The following is a 19,896-nucleotide window of genomic DNA, read 5'->3' as shown; positions in this document are numbered from 1 at the left end:
TCAATAAAAAAAAGAATGAATGATTTAAGAGAAGTTTACTGCTTGTGACATTTGAAGAATGAACGAGCAGGGAAAAAAGAGTAGGCTCGAAGTTTGCCTTCTTCCATTAAGTGACAAAGTCATTTTGCTTTCTATCTGGTCCCAAGTGAAAGTCTGCCTGCAGCATTTCTCCCAGTTTACTCGATTGATTCAGCTGGACTGAAAACATCAATAATTGTATTGTTCTGTTCTGCATTGAAGGGTCGTTCCCAGGAACAGAACCAATGTCAGAGCGGTTTTGAGGTTGCCTGCCATTAATGCTGACCTGCAATATGCCTGGTTTTGGATATTCTGTTGTACGCCCTATTTGATTCAAGGAGCACCAAGTTTATAAACCTCTCTGTGTAATCTTCAATGAAGCTTTGTGGTGGTAACAGGGAGGCCTCTTATCGAGCGGCATGGATCAGTCAATATTTCGCAACGTTTTAAAGATCATACAGCATCATGAGTAATGGGAACAAGTATTACTTAGAATAGCACAAATTGTTCTTGACTTGAAATCTTTCTATTGCTAGCCTCGTTACCTGTGCACTTGTTGGACTTTCCCTGCCAAACAACCTCCCAGCTGCACTGAGATATATTGTTGACTTTGTAGTTCAATTATCACAGGGTTACATTTTTCCCATGCTTTGGAAAGTCTCCTGAAAATAATTCCAAAAATTTGATAGTCGTCATTGGATGTTCTCTTGACCTCAGCCATTGGAGGTTTTAACTCTCAGGCAAAATAAGATATAACTGGTCCCAAACGGCAGCTTTATTTCTTCAGGCTTATTATTATTTTATATCTCATCTGTAATAGCAGACAGGAGGCGAGTCATCTTCTTCTGCCTACACAGTTCTTATGGTGAAGGTACATTTGCGGTGTTATTGAGTGAGTAAGTCCATGATTTTGCCAGCCTGAAGTAGCCAAGATGTCACTAGGATATAGTTGCCCAGCTATTGAACTTAAGGAGAAAGCCATAAGATTGCCAGATGGCACAACCCCCACCTTATTATCATCATGGTGTCATTAGTCTCAGACAAATCTCAAGTTGCAAAATCAGGTTTAGCAACTGGAATTTAACTTGGGACCAACTTACAGGGTTTTCCTACTCTTGAGAACACAAGGCAATTTTTTTTTAAGTTAAACATGTACCAGTGATTTTGACACTGACGAAAAGCACTGATGGAACTGTCTGAAAAAGGGTCTCAACCCAAACATCACCCATTCCCTCGCTCCAGAGATGCTGCCTGTCCCGCTGAGTTACTCCAGCATTTTGTGTCTATCTTTGATGTAAACCAGTGTCTGCTGTTCCTTCCTACACGGAACTATATAGTAAAGGTAGACACAAAATGTCTACTCAACGGGACAGGCAGCATCTCTGGAGAGAGGGAATAGGGGGAGAAGGAGCAAGAGATGAGCTGCGGGATATCAAGGAACCTAATGAGAGCCTCATCTATAATGAAGAGGGGAACCCCAGTTTCCTAAAGAATGAGGACTATAAAGTAATGTCAGCTACCATCTAACTCCTATGCCTGAAATACATTCATATAAATGAGATGAAATGCAGAGGCCAAGCACAATGTATTGGTGCTACATCCATCATCTAGAGATAAATTTCCAGGCAAATATGCGGAGGCTCTTCTGCCCCATTGCTGTTCCTCAACAATCTGACGAGTCAAGGATACTATGGCTGCTCCTTTGCCTGAGCCTCCATTTAGCAAAATAGATGAGGATCTTTGAAATCAGGAATCACCATGAGGTGATTTACATATGCAGATTCCCATTTTCACACAGAGAGTGGTGAATCTCTGGAATTCTCTGCCACAGAAGGTAGTTGAGGCCAGTTAATTGGCTATATTTAAGAGGGAATTAGATGTGGCCCTTGTGGCTAAAGGGATCAGGGGGTATGGAGAGAAGGCAGGTACAGGATACTGAGTTGGATGATCAGCCATGATCATATTGAATGGTGGTGCAAGCTCGAAGGGCCGAATGGCCTACTCCTGCACCTATTTTCTATGTTTCTATGTTTCTATGTTATCATAGTTACTCCAGTTTTTTGTGTCTATCTTTGGTGTAAACCAGCATCTGCAGTTCCTTCCTCCTCATCATTTTATAATGCCTTATTGGATTCCAAGAAATGCTCTTGTTCACAACCCTGTTTGGGGCTGTTCTGCACTTAGGTTAATCAATGGAAAGTCATTAGGAATTGTAGAGCTATTGTTTGAAAATCCTAGTGTATTGTAACTTAAATGTCTTTGACTTTTGCATCTTCACTCTTCCCCATACTCCAAAGACTCAGTAATAAAACATTAATAAATGACACTACCCAAATAATAGTGGGACAAACCTATCAATTGACAGGCATGAAATATACGTCACCTAAGGTAAATTACTTTTGAAATTGGCATAAAATGACATTATAAAGTGTAAAAATGTAAGAGAGGATAACATAATTAATATAAAATAGCTGCTATTTGTCAAGACGTTATAGTCATATCTGTGGGAAAGAAGTGAAAGGTATACTGTATATAGTCAAGGTCAATAGAAGCATTTAATAATGAAGGAAGAATTTTCAAATGTGCAATAGAAATTAAGGTGAAATAGAAATATACTATTCTAACTTCTTCAAAGCACTTCAGTTAATGGATGGAAAGTCATTATAAATTGTAAGCCTATAGTTTTATCTTTTTGTTTGTGTTGAAAAATTAGAGAATTAGAAAAGATTTATGGCCTCCTCAAACCAGCTCCTTTTTTCCAGACATTCAGCATTGTAGTCACATCCCCTCATGTGACCTGATTAATGTTGTGCAGCCTTTCCTGTAAATCAAATGCTCTTGAAACATTGAACACAAACCTATCTTTAGTTTTGTATTATGTGGGGGGTGGAAACTTTTTTTATCTCTTTCTTCGACGGAGATGCGACTTTTTCCTTATAGTATCTCCGTCTGCACTGCAGCCTAACATCGTGGAGCTGGCGGCCTCTTGCTGGGGATCGACCTAGGGAGCTCCAACCACGGGAGCCTGCGGACTTAACATCGTGGAGCTCGCGGTCCCTGGTTAGGGACCGGCTTCGGGAGGTCCAAGCCACAGGAGCTTCAACGACCCCGATCGAGGGAGCTTCGACCGTCGGCTGCAGGAGCTTCAATCGCCCCGATAGCGGATGGTTCGACTCCCCCCACCACGGGAGAGAAAGGAGGGAAGAAGATAAGACTTTATTGCCTTCCATCACAGTGAGGAATGTGGAGGAGCCTCTGTGATGAATGTTTATGTTACATTTTTATGTGGGTGCGTGTTTTGTTGCTTTTTTTGTATGACTGTAAGCCAAATCAAATTCCTCGTACGATTTACATACTTGTTTTCATACTTGGCTAATAAATTAATTACAATTACAAATAGAATGGCCTCCTAAGCCAAATTTACTTTTTCCCTCTAAATGAACACTTCCTACCACTTATTTCTCTCCAGCTGGGATCTTCGAGTCATAGAGCTATACAGCATTGGAACAAGCCATTGGCCCAACCTAGTTGACCAAGTTGATATTCTGGGGTAGTCCCATTTAGCTGCATTTTTACCATATCCGTTTTGTGTCTTGTTGCTTTTCACTTAGTATAGTTGTATGGTAACTCAAATTTCACAGTACCTTAATTGGTACATGTGACAATAAACTGACCTTGAAACCTTGAAACACTTCCTATTCATATATTGTTCCAAATGTCTTGAGCATTTCTTAGGCATTTGGATTGTTGGCATCTATAAAATTGCTATCTTCGCTGTTTCTATTGCTATCTAGTCACTTGGAAGGACTTTATGATTGGATAACATGAAGCAATGTCAAGATAACCTTTTTGTTTCCTTTTAATCTGTTAAATCTGAGTTCTTGGTTCTTGGTTTCATGGTCCTCCAAAATATTCCAAATGGAATTTAAACTCCTGACTGGAGGAAAGTAGAGCCTTCAACAAGATGGGACAAGCAGAGGAAAAGCCTGTCCCATAAAATTCCAGCTGTTATCTCCAAAAGAAATTCCCATATAATCTCAGGATTTGTGTGCATGCAAACATTTTTGCACTGTAATATTAGTTAGTTTTCCTGCAAGATTTTCAGAAATATATTTTTTTCAAAGTGATGGTTTATTTTTATTACTGTAAGCTAAAAACATGAATGATTACAAGTTACTTGTCACAAAATATCACTGCACAACTGTCAATAGGAGTGGACACCTTTTCTATTTCCTCCAGACTATTTATTTTCTCCGAGACAGCTTTTTGCAATGTTTGTCAATTTCAAAAGTAACTTTTAAGTGGTTTTCTACTTCCCTATCAAAGGTGTGCTATAACCAATTCAGTCCATGTAATGCAGTTCTCTAATTTATCCCTCACGATCTAATCAATTCGTATTATGGAAACACGCGTTATAGCTGAACTACCTGTATTAAGAGTGTATGCGTTCATCCCACCAAAAGCCAGCAAATTAAATGATTGTGGGCCCTGGGAGAAAAGCCTCCTCGTGGGTTAATGAAAGAAAAGACGCTTGGAAAGCCTAAATTAATTTCATAATTACTCTGAATTCATATCTTAACACTGTCTTTAATGATGTCGGTGTGGTAAACTCACCCACAGGGACCACAAAAATAATCAAAAATGATGTGCCAGCAATAGCTCAGCGATTCAATAGTGGCACTCTTTTCACAGTGGCAACCAAGCCGTTTTTGGGAGCATTATCTATCTGTAATATAGCAGAAATAATCCCTTTCCACCATCAGCCAGTCACACTAAAAATAATGATTTACAAAATAACTCTATCATACACAAGACCTTGTAATAAATCTAGCAATACTTCATTTTAACTGTTTATTTTAGCATGATTCCTCTGCTCTCCTATCTAAACAATTTAACCACGGATCCTAGAAGGAGAGAGGAAATAGTTTGCATTCTTGCTCAAATCCAAAGGTTAAAATTCACACCATAAATATTTAATTGGCATCTAAATCCTAATCATAAACTCAACAATGTTAATTCTCAGAAAGATGATTGCATATGATATCTGGTACAGACACATTTTGCTTTTTATGAATATAAGGGGAACAGATGAATGCCATTCAAAAGGTCAAGATTAATTAACTGCTCTCATGTTATCAATCAGATATTAGATTAACTAACTACCCTCATGTTATCAACAATACATGACATCTTTCATAGTGGTTTCCATTGTTTGAGAGTAGATATCAAAGATAAAAAGTACAGAAACCCGATCTATTCCTCAGGATTTTGTACACCCCTCATCCTCCAGTGCTCCAAGGAACAGAGTGTAGTGACAGATGTTTATATTGTTTCAAGGATTCCTCCTTTAAGTAGCAATGTTACAAAATTTTCAGGTTTTAAAAATCAAGTCTGCAATTTATCCCATCAGATAAAGCATAAGAAGTTTAATTTGACACCTAATTCACTTTCATATCTTCAGTATTAAAAAGGTTATGGCCATTTTCATACTCGAAAATTAGCATCTTGTTCCCTATTGCTTTCCATTGACTTAATACAAAAGCTGTGATCAAGGACAGTCAAATGGCCATAACTTTATTAAAAATTAAGAGAACTGAAATAACTTTTCAGTTATTATAGATTGAAGCATTCTGAAACAAATATTAAACAATCTTACTTGGATGACCTGAAATTAAAGCATATAATTAGTTAGTTACCCAATTGTAGCTAATTCCAAAATACAATTACTAGATCTAAACATCTATCCATTTCTTAAGAAAAGATTTACATTTTTAAATAGCCTAAGTGTCCAAAGAACATTCAAACAAGAATTCTCAATAAAACATGATATTTAAATCTCATTGTCATTAATTTATAGGCCAAATGGAAGGAATTTAGTGTTTAATTGCTGTAAATTAATGGCCATTTAAATCAGCTTGCGAGTGGGATTTTGTGGAACGTGCTGGTTTGGAACGTTGCGGTTGCGGTGGATTTGAGCCCCATGTCACCTTCTCGCAACTTAAAATTTTGATTATAGGGATCTTAAGAAGCACTTTTTAATGTAAAAATAAACAACCTACTTTGCCTTGTCCCCTACGTGAGATCCGTCCCGTTGTCGGCGTTCACGGCTTTAGAGGATGATTTTTAATCTACTATAGCAATTAAATAATCCAACTTAGTTTAAAAATACCTGCAGCGAACGAACCTCGCAGCGATTTTTCGTCAGCAACTAAGCAGGCTGAACAACATCGATTTCAATAACCTGGAGAAAGCGGCATTTTAAACCCACCCCCCTCTCAAAGGCGCCAAAGTCGCGCACACGGGCAGTGACAGAACTGCAGCGCCGCTGAAGGTAAGTTATTCAACATACCTACTTTAAGTCACAATGATTGAAGACAGGAGTTTAGGAAATAATCGATACCCATTTACGAGCTCTCCACGAGAGATTCAATGCCGTCCAACGATAAATCTTCCAAACACAGACTCTTAGTTAATAGTTTCTTTATTGTAGTAGTAAAAACAGTAAGATATTCATCCAAACTTCTTCTTGTATAAGTACATGTTGATCTTACTCGGTCAAACTCATGCATTGTGGAAAGCTGTGACCTCTCCCCCATGCTTCTTCAAACAAAACTAAAAACTACTAGGGAGTCTGCGCGAGAATCCCAGCGCAAACATGCCTCAGACTACGTATAAATCCCACCCGCATAATCAGGGCCGGATTTAGATGAAGAGAGGCCCTAAGCTATTTCACTTGTGAGGCCCCCCCCCCCCCCCTCCCAATCCCCCACCCCCACGACTAGAGGACCATGACTAACCGACAGTGACAGTGTGACACTTTTAGATCCTATTGTATGTTGTCATTAAACAGTTGGTTTTAAAATACATATTGGATTCACCGCGGAGCGGGCGATGCTTTACCTGGATTGCCGTCTGAAGCTCTGGAATAATAATAATAATAATAATAATAATATATTTTATTGTCATTGCACGTCAGTGCAACGAGATTTAGTGTGCAGCTCCACTGATGTACAAGAAAGGTAAATAAATACAATACATAAATAAGCAAGCTGAATTGATTGACGTGACCATCTGAGGGAGACTGTCCAAAGGGGGTGGGTGGGGGGGCACTCATTTGGGCCGGTTCAGAACCACTATAGCTCTTGGGATAAAACTGTTCCTGAGTCTGGAGGTTCGGGCGTAGAAGGCCTTGTAACGTCTGCCGGAGGGAAGTAGTTGAAACAGACCGTGACAGGGGTGTGATGAGTCCTTATGGATGCTGAGGGCCTTCCTGAGGCTCCGCGTGTGGTAGATGCCCTCCAAGGCTGGTAGCTCTATCCCGATGATCCGCTGCGCTCTGTTGACGACGCGCTGAAGAGCTCTCCTCTCCGTCTCCGTGCAGCTGAGATATCACAGAGATGCTATACGTTAATATGCTCTCTGTGGTGCAGCGGTAGAACGTTGTCAGCAGCTGTTGGGGCAGACCAGTCTTTTTTAATGTCCTCAGGAAGAACAGTCGTTGCTGTGCCTTCTTGACCAGCGCGGCGGTGTTTGTGGACCATGTGAGGTCTTCTGAAATGTGAGTGCCCAGAAACTTAATGTTGGGCCTGCTGCTTCAACATCATGGAGCTGTAGTTTGCGGAGCTCCCAGCCTCGGGCTGCGCTGATTTCAACATCGCGGAGCCCTGGAATCCCTTTGCCGAGAGCCACCAGCGTGAATCTCCGCCCAGCTCAGCATGTGGACTTCGGGAGCCTCGCGGTCTCCAGTAGGAAGTGGCCGATTCAGAAGTCCAAGCCGCTGAGAATGTTCTCCCGTTCCGACGTCGGATGGTGACCCCCAAATTTGATTGTACCAATTGGTGCATGTGACTATGTGTCTCTTGGATTGAATGTGGAATGGTAAGAAATAAAGAAACTACTAATACACTAGGAGCAAAAATGTTTTTTTCTCGCCTTCTTCATAGCAAAATCATCCAGAAGTTCACCAAGATCTGTTTGTCTAAGTTTGTCACTCTCAATGCACAGAATGCTCAGTGCTGACAACCTCTCTTGAGACATTGTGGACCTTAATTCATTCTTAATTCTTTTGAGTCTTGAAAAAGACCTCTCTCCCGAGCAGTTGGTGACCATTAAGCTAAGAAACAGCCGCAAGATTGCTTCCACATTAGGGAAGGCCATCTGAATTATTTCCTTGTATATTATTTGATAAAGGTCTGTATGAGACAGAGAGTCTCTTCTGTATGCCTATGGCTTTGTCTCATGTACGAGTGAAAGTGCAAAAGTTCATCAGTAAGTTTCAGGTCAACATCTTCTGGGTATGTTTCCATCAACAGTTCAACACCATGCTGAATTTCTTGCTTAGATGCGGTCAGATTAGCAAGAAACGAAAACTGTTGTGCAACTTCCCTGTACACAGTACCTCTTCTTTTTAAATTGGTTTCAAGTGCATCTAGTATAGGAATAAAGGATTTTATCCTAAACGTATCTCTTGAAGAGAGTTTATCTAAAGCATAAGGACCAGGTGCACTTCCATAATTTCCTTACTCTTTGTCTCCCTGTGACAGTTCTGTAGTTAACATCTGGCAAGGTGGCCTTTGCTTGTTGCTCAAGCTCATCAAAATCTTCTCTAATTTTGCTTACAAAATCCTGAAGTGAACTGTACAAACTTGCACAAGTACTCAATAACAGTTTGGATTTCTGAATGGCTTTGTTGACCTTGTGGAAATGACCGAGCAGACGGGTCCAAAAATACAGCATAAACACAAATTGCAGTTCTTCCATTTTCTGCAAAAGATTGTTAGCTTGAAGCCTGGTATCACCCTTCACATTAACATCAGAGTACAAATGACTGAGGGCATTAGTGATAGCGCTGTAACTTTCCAAAATAGCTTCTGTGGCTTTTGCATGTGCCTCCTACCTAGTGTTGACAAATATGTAGGTACTTTTGACTGAGGTTGCAAAAAATGATTTTAGAACTGCCCATCACTTTGTGGAGGATGATAAGAAGGTATAAATTTCATTGATAATTCCAAAACAGTTCACTGCATCAAGGCAGCAATCAACAGCCGAACGGCCCACCAAATTTAATGAGTGAGCAGCGCATGGAATAAATCTTGCAAAATGTTTTTTTTACGATTTTTTGTTGCATACCCTTGCACCTACCAGCCATGTTGGCAGCATTGTCATAAGACTGCCCTCAGCATTTGCTAAAGTCAATTTCAAGCTCAGTAGTGAGATAGTTAAACACAAAATCAGCCATGCTTTCTCCTGAGTGGTCTTTTAGCTCAAGGAAAGTTAAAAAATCTCTCACTTGGTAAACCGTCTTCAGGTGATACATATCTGATAATTAAAGTCAACTGATCAGTATGTGAAATGTCAGGGGTGGAATCCACTGACAAGCTGAAATATCCAGCCATTTTCAAGTCAGCCAGAATTGCATCCTTAACTTTTTTTGCCATGAGTTGAATTATTTCCCCACATACAGTTTTTGATAAATAAGAGGGAATTCCTGATCCGGAGTTTCCATACCGATTGCTATGAGCCAGTAAAAATTGATCAAATTTTGCAACTAGCTCTAAAAGACCAAGATAATTGCTGTTATTTGGAGATCCAAATTGTTCATTGTCTCCTCTGAATGGTAACCCTGGTTCTGCAAAAGTGCATATTACAGCAACAATTCTCTCCATGACATGCCGCCAGTACTGCTGCTCTGCTTTTATTTGTTCCTGTAGCTTTGAGGTTAACGTCTGCTCTCGCTTTCTTGTTAAGTAGGTCAACATGGCATTCCTGTGCTTCTCTGAGTTTTCATGAGTTTGGATAAGATAGGGGTTTTGCCAAACATCAAACCCTTCAGAAGCTAAAGATGTAGCAGAAGAATAAGATGCAATGTTTGGAAAGAGTTTACAAACAAAAAAATACATCCGGCCTTTTGTGGGAGAATACACAAGCCACTCTTGGCTATTTTGAATTGAATTGAATTGAATGCCTTTATTGCTGGAAGTGGCGGCGCTGGTAAACGGCTGCGGCTCGCCTACAGTCCGTTTGTCTTTACTTTTTTATGTTGGTTTTTTTCATTTTGTCTAGTTAGTTTTTGTTTTTTAGGTTGTGTTTATGTGGGGGTGGGGGGTTGAAACGGGGCTTGCTGTCTCTCTCTTCGGGGGAATACGACTTTTTTATCGTATCCCCCTTCTCTGCCTCCGTCTGCGCTGAGGCCTGATGGCGGAGCTGGCGGCCTCGAGACTCCGGAGGCAGAGCCAGTCAGGACTTGCACTGGGCTCGCTCCCGTGAGGGCGGCCCAGCTCGGGGCTGGAACGGCACTCCCGTCGGAGCGGCCCAGTCCGAGGGTGGAACTGCGCTCCCGTCGGAGTGGCCCAGCCCGAGGTGGAACGGCACTCCCGTCGGAGTGGCCCAGCCCGAGGTGGAACGGCGCTCCCGTCGGAGTGGCCCAGCCCGAGGTGGAACGGCGCTCCCGTCGGAGTGGCCCAGCCCGAGGTGGAACGGCGCTCCCGTCGGAGTGGCCCAGCCCGAGGGAGGAACGGAACTCCCGTCGGAGTGGCCCAGCCCGAGGGAGGAACGGCACTCACGCGAGGGCGATCCGGCTCAGGGCTGGAACGGTGCTCCGGTGGCTGGGACGGCGTTCTGGCGGCGGTGACCTGAGTCCGGGGTTGAGCCGTGGGCCAGCGGCTGCGTCCGTTGGACTGGAGGGCGGCAGCTTCGACCACCCCCGGGCCGCGGTGTTTGAGCCGGCCCGTTGCGGGGTTCGGTGAGCCGCGGGACTGTTTGCACCATCGCCCGGTGGGGTATCGCCTCAGCGCAGCGGGAGAAGAGGAGGGAAGAGACTGCAGCCCTAAGATTTTTGCTTCCACCACAGTGAGGAGGTGCTTGGAGGACTTACTGTGGTGGTGTTAATTTGTGTTTACTGTTGTTATTATTGTATGATTGTATGTATGACTGCAGGTACAACATATATGTTTCTCCATTGACTTTTGTTGAATAAAAAAGAGCCTTAGTGCAAGACCTAGACTGATTTTTATACACTCGCTTGGAATTTGAAAATGGTCCACAATGATGCTGAACTGAGAGGGGCCGCTTTCTACCCAATAGGATACGTCCTCTATTGATAATTCTGTCCACAAACCAACGTCTGTTGCAGTACTATATTTGGCATCATCAATCAGTTCTATATTTTCATTTTGAGCCGGCATCATGGCTGCTTCCTCATATTCAGCTTGCTGTTCCACGTCCTGCTTCGCTGTTTCTGTTTCAGGGAGGTTTTCTTCTGGTTGAATGCTAGTAGATGGCTGTATAGCTCCACCAGACTGATTTCCCTGTGTTAGTAACAATGTATCTGCTACACCGCTGGCACGTATTGCCTCTGTCTGTGGCTGACCCAAGAAAGCAGTGATTGGTCTTAACTTCTTTACCGTATCATTTTCAAGTCTCTTTTTCTTGCGCTTGCTAGCACCACTTTCAAATTTTTTACTCATGCTCAGCTTAGAATCTGAAAATACAAAGAAAAATTAATCTTCAATTACCCCATGATGCGGAATGTACCAAAGCACTCCATCACTTCGATTTAGTTAGTTTATCGGTACCATTTCAACATAATCATTGTCAATCATATCCTTTAGAAAAAACGTATATTCCTCATGAAATTTCGTATTCTTGCCAAACTTGCGTTTCAGATTCTGGGTGCGTTGCTCTGCCATACGATGATTATTCGGCAGACTAACGCTTTCTTGTTTGAAAGGTAAGTCCAGACAATAGTGTCCATCATCTTTACTGAGTAGTTCATAATATCCAAGAACTTTAATTCGTCCCTGGACATTTCTTCAGATTCCTTACTGGTACTTTCATTGAAGTCATGACTGTATTGCTTGATCAATGGCTTTTCTAATTTACCAGCAGATATTCGATTAACAGCAGCGGCAGGGTAGTTCTTCTGGTTCCTGCTTTCATTGTTCCTTCTCAAGGAGCCATGAACCCATCCTAGTAGGGTTTTCACAGCAAACAGTCCATCCCCTTGGCTCCTCAAGTCTGTATAGGTCCGATGCCTTCAAAGCATTATTTTTGATAAGTAGGTTGATATCAGAATTTATTTTAGTTATCTTGACATCCTTCAAATAAGGCCATTGTTTCAAGTCCTCATGTCTGGGTATATTTTGATGACAAAAAGGCATGGTCTCATGTGTAAACACCTCAGATATTGGTATAAAATTGTCTCATCCAGACTAGGTATTAGTTTGCAACACTGTATTCATCTTGCTATTCCTTACATGTACTGGTAAGATAGAGAAGATACAGGTTTCTACCCCGGCCCCGATATGGGCAGTTATCTGAGGTCATTAGTAGCTGGCTTCTCCTTCTGTTCTATTTGCTCCGGCTTCTTTTGCGCAGTGTGAAGTTCTTCAGGATAATCTTGCTTGCACTTATCACAAGTTATAGGATTTTTATAGTTTTTAACCATGTGTCTTTTTTTCAAACATCTAAAACAGATTCCCTTCTCCTTTAAGAAATCCATCTTTTCTTTATATTCCTTCTTCTTCAATCTTCGACACCACCTTATGGTGTGACCAACCTCATCACATAACAAACAAAATGCTTTTTGCTTGATAGTAGATACATCTCCTTTCATTCCACCTGTCGTTTCCACAAGTATTATAGCAGTAGCAAAACTGCCTCCCTTAGGTCATGATCTTCCTTTAGTCTTAGTAAGGGTAGAACCTTTGACAGTTGCAATTGGTTTAGGATCTTGAATACTCCTATGGCGTGGATCTAACATGAACCGTACTTCCCTTTCTAAGAAAGCCACCAGGTCAAGCAACATGGCTTCTCGATTCTCCTTTTCCATTATCCCATCTCTCCACTTATCTCTAAGCCTATAGGGCAGTTTTAGAATGATGGCTCTAGTATTACTAACAACATTCATTTCCTCCATGTGGTCGAGATTTTTCATCGAACTACAACAACCTCTAAGAAATATCACAAACTCACTTAATGCCTCCACATCTTCTGACTTGATATCTTTCCAAGCATAGGCCTTCTTCATGTATATGTTAGCAATCCTCTGTTCATTACCATAACGTTCTTTAAGTAACCTTCTTGCCTCTCGATAGCCATGGCCTCCAGGCCTCTTTAGACAACTTTCGACAAGCACCTTTGCATGTCCGCTTGTGTAATGCACCAGAAATCGTAAGCGCTCTTTTTCATCAGTAGTTTACATTTCTACTCCTTCGTGAAATGACATTATGAAAGCTTCATACCGCAAAGGATCACCATCATATCGAGGAAATTCTATTGGTGGTAGGGTGGAAGAGAGTTTTTGTTGAGCTATGAGCTTGTTGATTTCAGTTTGATTCCTCACCAAATCATAGAATTCACCTTGAGATCCTTGGCTTGGCCCAGACGTACGATAAACAGGCCTCTGAAAAGAATACTGGTCTGAGTAAGTTTTGTCACGAGTCTTATGACTAGTTGTTTGTCCCTGACTAGGCCTCTTCGTATCATAAACAGGCCTCTGAAAAGAGTGCTGGTCTGGATAACCATATAACCATACAACAATTACAGCACGGAAACAGGCCATCTCGGCCCTTCTAGTCTTTGCCGAACACTTATTCTCCCCTAGTCCCATCTACCTGCACTCAGACCATAACCCTCCATTCCTTTCCCGTCCATATAACTATCCAATTTATTTTTAAATGATAAAATCGAACCTGCCTCCACCACCTTCACTGGAAGCTCATTCCACAGCCACCACTCTCTGAGTAAAGAAGTTCCCCCTCATGTTACCCCTAAACTTCTGTCCCTTAATTCTCAAGTCATGTCCCCTTGTTTGAATCTTCCCTACTCTCAGTGGGAAAAGCTTATCCACGTCAACTCTGTCTATCCCTCTCATCATTTTAAAGACCTCTATCAAGTCCCCCCTTAACCTTCTGCGCTCCAAAGAATAAAGACCTAACTTGTTCAACCTTTCTCTGTAACTTAGTTGCTGAAACCCAGGCAACATTCTAGTAAATCTCCTCTGTACTCTCTCTATTTTGTTGACATCCTTCCTATAATTAGGTGACTAAAATTGTACACCATACTCCAGAATTGGCCTCACCAATGCCTTGTACAATTTTAACATTACATCCCAACTTCTATACTCATTTAACATTACATCCCAACTTCAATACTCATAAGGTACACAAAAATGCTGGAGAAACTCAGCGGGTGCAGCAGCATCTATGGAGCGAAGGAAATAGGTGACGTTTCGGGCCGAAACCCTTCTTCAGACTGATAGGGGGTGGGGGGGCGAGAAGGAAGGAAAAAGGGGGGTGGAGGAGCCCGAGGGCGGGGGGATGGGAGGAGACAGCTCGAGGGTTAAGGAAGGGAAGGAGACAGCAAGGGCTAGCAAAATTGGAAGAATTCAATTAACAATTGACAATTGACAAGGGAGTTGCGGAGGGAGCGGTCTTTGCGGAAGGCAGACATGGGGGGAGATGGGAAGATGTGGCGAGTGGTGGGGTCACTTTGGAGGTGGCGAAAATGGCAGAGGATGATTTGTTGTATTTGCCGGCTGGTGGGGTGAAAGGTGAGGACTAGGGGGACTCTGCCCTTGTTGCGAGTGCGGGGATGGGGAGAGAGAGAGCAGTGTTGCGGGGTATGGAAGAGACCCTGGTGCGAGCCTCATCTATGGTGGAGGAGGGGAATCCCCGTTCCCTGAAGAGCGAGGACATTTCCGATGCCCTGGTGTGGAACGTCACAACCACTTCTATACTCATAAGTTTTGTCACGAGCCTTAACAGATGGTCCAAAGTTTATTCGCTTCAGTTTAACTACCTATGGTTGAGATGGAGCTTTATCGGCCATCCACTTACTCAGTGCTTGACTTGAATGGCGACACCAGTCTTCCTCTGGTGGCTGTAGATTTAATTCAGCTGCTGTTTCCCTTTGAGCAGTTCCTTTTCTCAAATAAGAGCTCATCCCATCAGATACTTTAGAGCCGCATCTTGAACCCTGACTTTCCATTATCTCCTTCTTCGATTTGACAACCGCCAACATCCCTGCCTCACTGGACTCTCATCAATTTGCATACAGGGCAAATAGATCAACAGAGGATGCCATCTCTCTGGCTCTTCACACTGTCCTGACTCACCTGGACAGACAGGGCACGTATGTGAGGATGCTCTTCGTTGACTATAGCTCTGCATTCAATACGGTCATCCCCACCAAGCTCACCACCAAACTCCACCAGCTAGGCCTCAGCTCGCCGATATGTGATTGGATCCTGAACTTTCTGACGGAGCGACCGCAGGCAGTGAGACTGGGCCCGCATCTGTCCTCCACTATCACCCTGAGCACCGGCACACCACAGGGTTATGTACTAAGCCCCATGCTCTACTCCCTCTTCACATACGACTGTGTTCCTGCATTCGACACCTACACCATCGTGAAGTTTGCAGATGACACAACAGTGATTGGGCTGATCACCAACGGTGATGAAACAAACTACAGAGCAGAGGTGCAGAACCTGGCGGACTGGTGCGCACGTAACAACTGGTCACTAAACACCTCCAAGACCAAGAAGCTGATTATTGACTTCAGGAGGTCCCATAATGGAGAATACGCCCCAATCTCCATTTACGGGGAAAGTGTGGAGAGAGTGTCCAGCTTTAAGTTTCTGGGCACTCACATTTCGGAGGACCTCACCTGGTCCACCACCACCGCTGCGCTGGTCAAGAAGGCACAGCAACGACTGTTCTTCCTGAGGAGATTAAAAAAGACTGGTCTGCCCCAACAGCTGCTGACAACGTTCTACCGCTGCACCACAGAGAGCATATTAACGTGTGGCATCTCTGTGTGGTATCTCAGCTGCACGGGGGCGGAGAGGAGAGCTCTTCAGCGCGTCGTCCACAGAGCGCAGCGGATCATTGGGACAGAGCTACCAGCCTTGGAGGGCATCTACCACACACGGTGCCTCAGGAAGGCCGTCAGCATCCATAAAGACTCATTACACCCCTGTAACGGACTGTTTGAACTACTTCCCTCCGGCAGACGTTACAAGGCCTTCTACGCCCGAACCTCCAGACTCAGAAACAGCTTTATTTCAAGAGCTATAGCGGCTCTGAACCGGCCCTAATGAGTGCCCCCCCCACCCACCCCCCCTGGACTGTCTCCCTCGGATGGTCACGACACACAGCTTATTTATTTATTTTACTTTTCTTTTTCATCGGTTGGAAGCTGCATACTAAATCTCGTTGCACTGACGTGCAATGACAATAAAAGATATTATTATTATTATTATTATTATTTGTGGCAACTTCCAGCTGTTCTTTTCATTTTCACTGCTCATGCAGCTGTTCTTCTTGTCACTCAATCTCATGTTTCTTCTCCAAGGCATTCTCTTCCATTGAGAGAGTGACTAAACAGCTTCGACTTCCATTCGAGCAGAGACCCTTGACGCTGAACTGGCTACAGAACCAGATTTATGTCTTGATCTTCATGTAGATACATTCAAGATACTATCATGTGGTGTCATCTCCTCTTCCATTTCAGCACCTTCTTGCATTGCACATTCAACTGTTGTTGTTCGATTTCAAGTAACCACATATACACATAATTAACAAACTCATCGAAAAATTCCAATCTTTCTTGGAACCACTGGGTGTGGCTTTTGATTTCTTCCTCATGCAGTTGTAAACTCAGCAATGAGCTTTGCTTTTCTCCAACCTTGTGACCAAGGCTGCAGATTAGATTGCATTATCTTCGCATTTTCTTTTCATTCCATTAGTTTCTTCGGGATTTCAATTTTTTTGATCAACGGCTTCCATAACGTCTGGAATTTCTCCAGAATTGCAACTCGGGCCTTTTCCCATCATCTCTGTATACCAGAAGAAGTTTGGAAGAATATCTTACTGTTTTTACTACTGCAATAAAGAAACTATTAATTAAGAGTTTGGAAGATTTATCTTCGGACGGCATTGAATCTCTCGTGGAGAGCTCGTAAATGCGTCGATTATCTCCTAAACCCCTGTCTTCAATCATTATGACTCTTCATTCTCTTCGTCACCTGGCTTACTTGTTGCAGATTCCACGGCTCCCTCTGGTGGTGCTCCTTCACCCAGTTTACCTGCTTGTTCTTGCTTCATGAATTAAACAGGTCTTGGCAGACTGCCAAATGCTTTCGATTAGTGAAGTTTTCAATCTTCAGATAAGTCTTGTGGCTGTCCATTTACTTACCAGCTGGTAGGCTCCAAACCAATCTCTGGATTCTTCAGTTCCTCTTCTACAGAACCAGTTCTCAGTTCCACTTCTACGGAACCTGGCAGTAATCTCTCTCCAGAGTTCCAGCCCAATCTTCTGTCCCTCTTCTGTGGGACCAATCTTCTACCCCATGGCTGTAAGGTAGCTTTCGACTAGTTGTAGTGACAGATTTTTATATTGTTTCAAGGATTCCTCCTTTAAGTCATAATGATTGAAGACAGGGGTTTAGGAGATAATCGACGCATTTACGAGCTCTCCACGAGAGATTCAACGCCGTCCGAAGATAAATCTTCCAAACTCTTAATTAATAGTTTCTTTATTGCAGTAGTAAAAACAGTAAGATATTCATCCAAACTTCTTCTGGTATACGTTTTGATCTTACTCATAGTCAAACTCGCTCACAGTCAAAAATGCACACCTGAGGATGTACTTCCTGTGGCAGCTCAGGAAGCTCAATCTGCCACAGGCAATAATTGTCCAATTCTATACGGCTGTCATAGATTCTGTCCTCACCTTCTCCGTCATGGTCTGGTTTGGCTCAGCCACCAAGAATGACATCCGGAGGTTTCAGCGAATCGTCCGATCAGCTGAGAAGGTTATTGGCTGCAACCTTCCCTCCATTGACGAACTGTAAACTGAAAGGGCCAGGAAGTGAACTGGTAAAATCATCTGTGACCCCTCTCACCCTGGCCACAAACTCTTTGAATCACTTCCCTCTGGAAGGCGACTCCGGATTGTCAAAGCTGACACAGCCAGACATAAAAACAGCTTTTTTCCACGAGTAGTAGCTCTACTCAATAACCAAAAATCTGTAGCCTCCTTTTGCTCTGGTATTTTATTTAATTCACATGTTTAATCGATAATGTTTTATTATTAATGTTTAATGTTTTATGTGTCATTCTTAACTGTCACTGTATGTAATGTTGTCACATGCGGGCGGAGCACCAAGGCAAATTCCTTGTATGTGAATACTTGGTCAATAAACTTATTCATTCATTCATTCATTCATTCATTCAGTCATTCATTTATAGTGCAAAGCTGTGACCTCTCCTCCATGCTTCATCAAACTAAACTAAACTAATAGAGAATCCCAGCCGCAAACACACTTCAGACTACGTATTTTTTTTTCTTTATGTGCTTATAAAATTGCTTGGGATTATCCTTAATTATATCTGCCAGAGCTAATTCCTGTCCCCTTTTTGCCCTTCTGATTTCCTTTTTTAGCTTCTCCTTAGTTTCTGAAACACTTCCAGGGATATATTTGATTCCAGCTGCCTTTACCTGTTCCATGACTCCTTCTTACATTGACTGAAGCCTCAATTTTGCTTGTCATCCAGCTTCTTTACGTTTGCCTGTCTTGCCCATCACTCTCACGGAGACGTGCATGTCCTGAATTCTGGTCAGCACACTTTTTCCTGATCTTCCTTTTCCTTCAAACAACCTACTCCAATCAACTTGAGCGAGTTCCTGTCTCACCCTCAACGTTGGCCATGCCCCAACTTAGCATTTTAATCTCGTGGGCCGATCTTAAACCTAATAGAACAGTGATCACTGGTCCAAAAAGTGGAGACAATTATGATAGTCAAAGTAGTTTGGACAGATGTATGGTTGGGTAGGGTTTAGAAACATATGGACCAAATACATGAGGCAAATGGGATGAGCCCAGAATGCGAACTTGGGCGACATGGAAAAGGTGGGTCAAAAGGCCTGTTTGCGTGCTATACAGTTTTATGATTTTATCTCTGGGTATGGGCAAGATACAAAATAGTATATCGGATCTATACTCACAATAAACAAAAGAAGAAGTTGCTGTCGATAATTATCATGAAATTATATAGACCTTACTACCTTTGGCTGCTCTAGGAAATGTATTTGCACCACTTATCAATAAATGGCACTCTGGAAAATTGAAGTATTTTTGGATAATACCAGAATAAGCTGATTGCATTTTTAAATTGTTTTGAACATTATTGCTTGATTTTATGATTTTAGCTTCCTGCAGAGCTATTCCCAGTGAGCACTGCAAACCTTTCTGATGTTGTGCTGCGATAATTAAATGAGAGATAAACACAGCTTTGTAATGAAAATGTTATTGACCTATCAAATATTGGAGGCCTCAGGTGCAACGCAGAAGGACCTTGTTTGGCTTGTTTACGCTTTCCTGCTCCAAACATGTCTGCTGAGAGATCCAGATTTTAAACACGATTACATCAGGTCAACACATAGGTTGTCAGCTGCTTTCAAGTGACCAGAAGGTGGCATGTGAATTACTCAACCCTTGAATGTTCGAGATTGTAAAATTAAATTAGGGGATGATTCCAGGCGCTGCCTGTAATTCTAGAAAATCTTTGTTTTTGATGTTTTGCATTCTGAGTACATTTGCATTTATCAGGACATCATTCGTGTCCTAAATCATTTATCAATTTTAAAGTGTTTTTTTGTGTAGGAATGAACTGATGATGCTGGTTTAACACGAAGATAGATAATAACAGCTAGAGTAACTCAACGGGTCAGACAGCATCTCTGGAAAAAAGGAATAGGTGATGTTTCAGGTTGAGACGCTTCTTCAGATTGTGAGTCCGGGGAAAGGGAAACGGGAGATATAGACGGTGATGTCGAGATAAATTGCTTTTGGTAAGATTGTGAGCAATTTGG

General features: G+C 42.4%; 1 pseudogene; it reads right to left on the bottom strand.

The window, feature by feature from the left end:
* Positions 1-8,979: 8,979 nt before the first annotated feature.
* On the bottom strand, positions 8,980-12,934 carry LOC116984816 (annotated as a pseudogene).
* Between the last annotated feature and the right edge of the window lie 6,962 nt (positions 12,935-19,896).

This window comes from Amblyraja radiata, chromosome 1, assembly GCF_010909765.2.
Source record: "Amblyraja radiata isolate CabotCenter1 chromosome 1, sAmbRad1.1.pri, whole genome shotgun sequence".
NCBI classification, from domain to species: Eukaryota; Metazoa; Chordata; class Chondrichthyes; order Rajiformes; family Rajidae; genus Amblyraja; species Amblyraja radiata.
The sequence above is the reverse complement of the archived record's forward strand: the minus strand, read 5'-3'. Positions and strand labels throughout refer to the sequence as shown.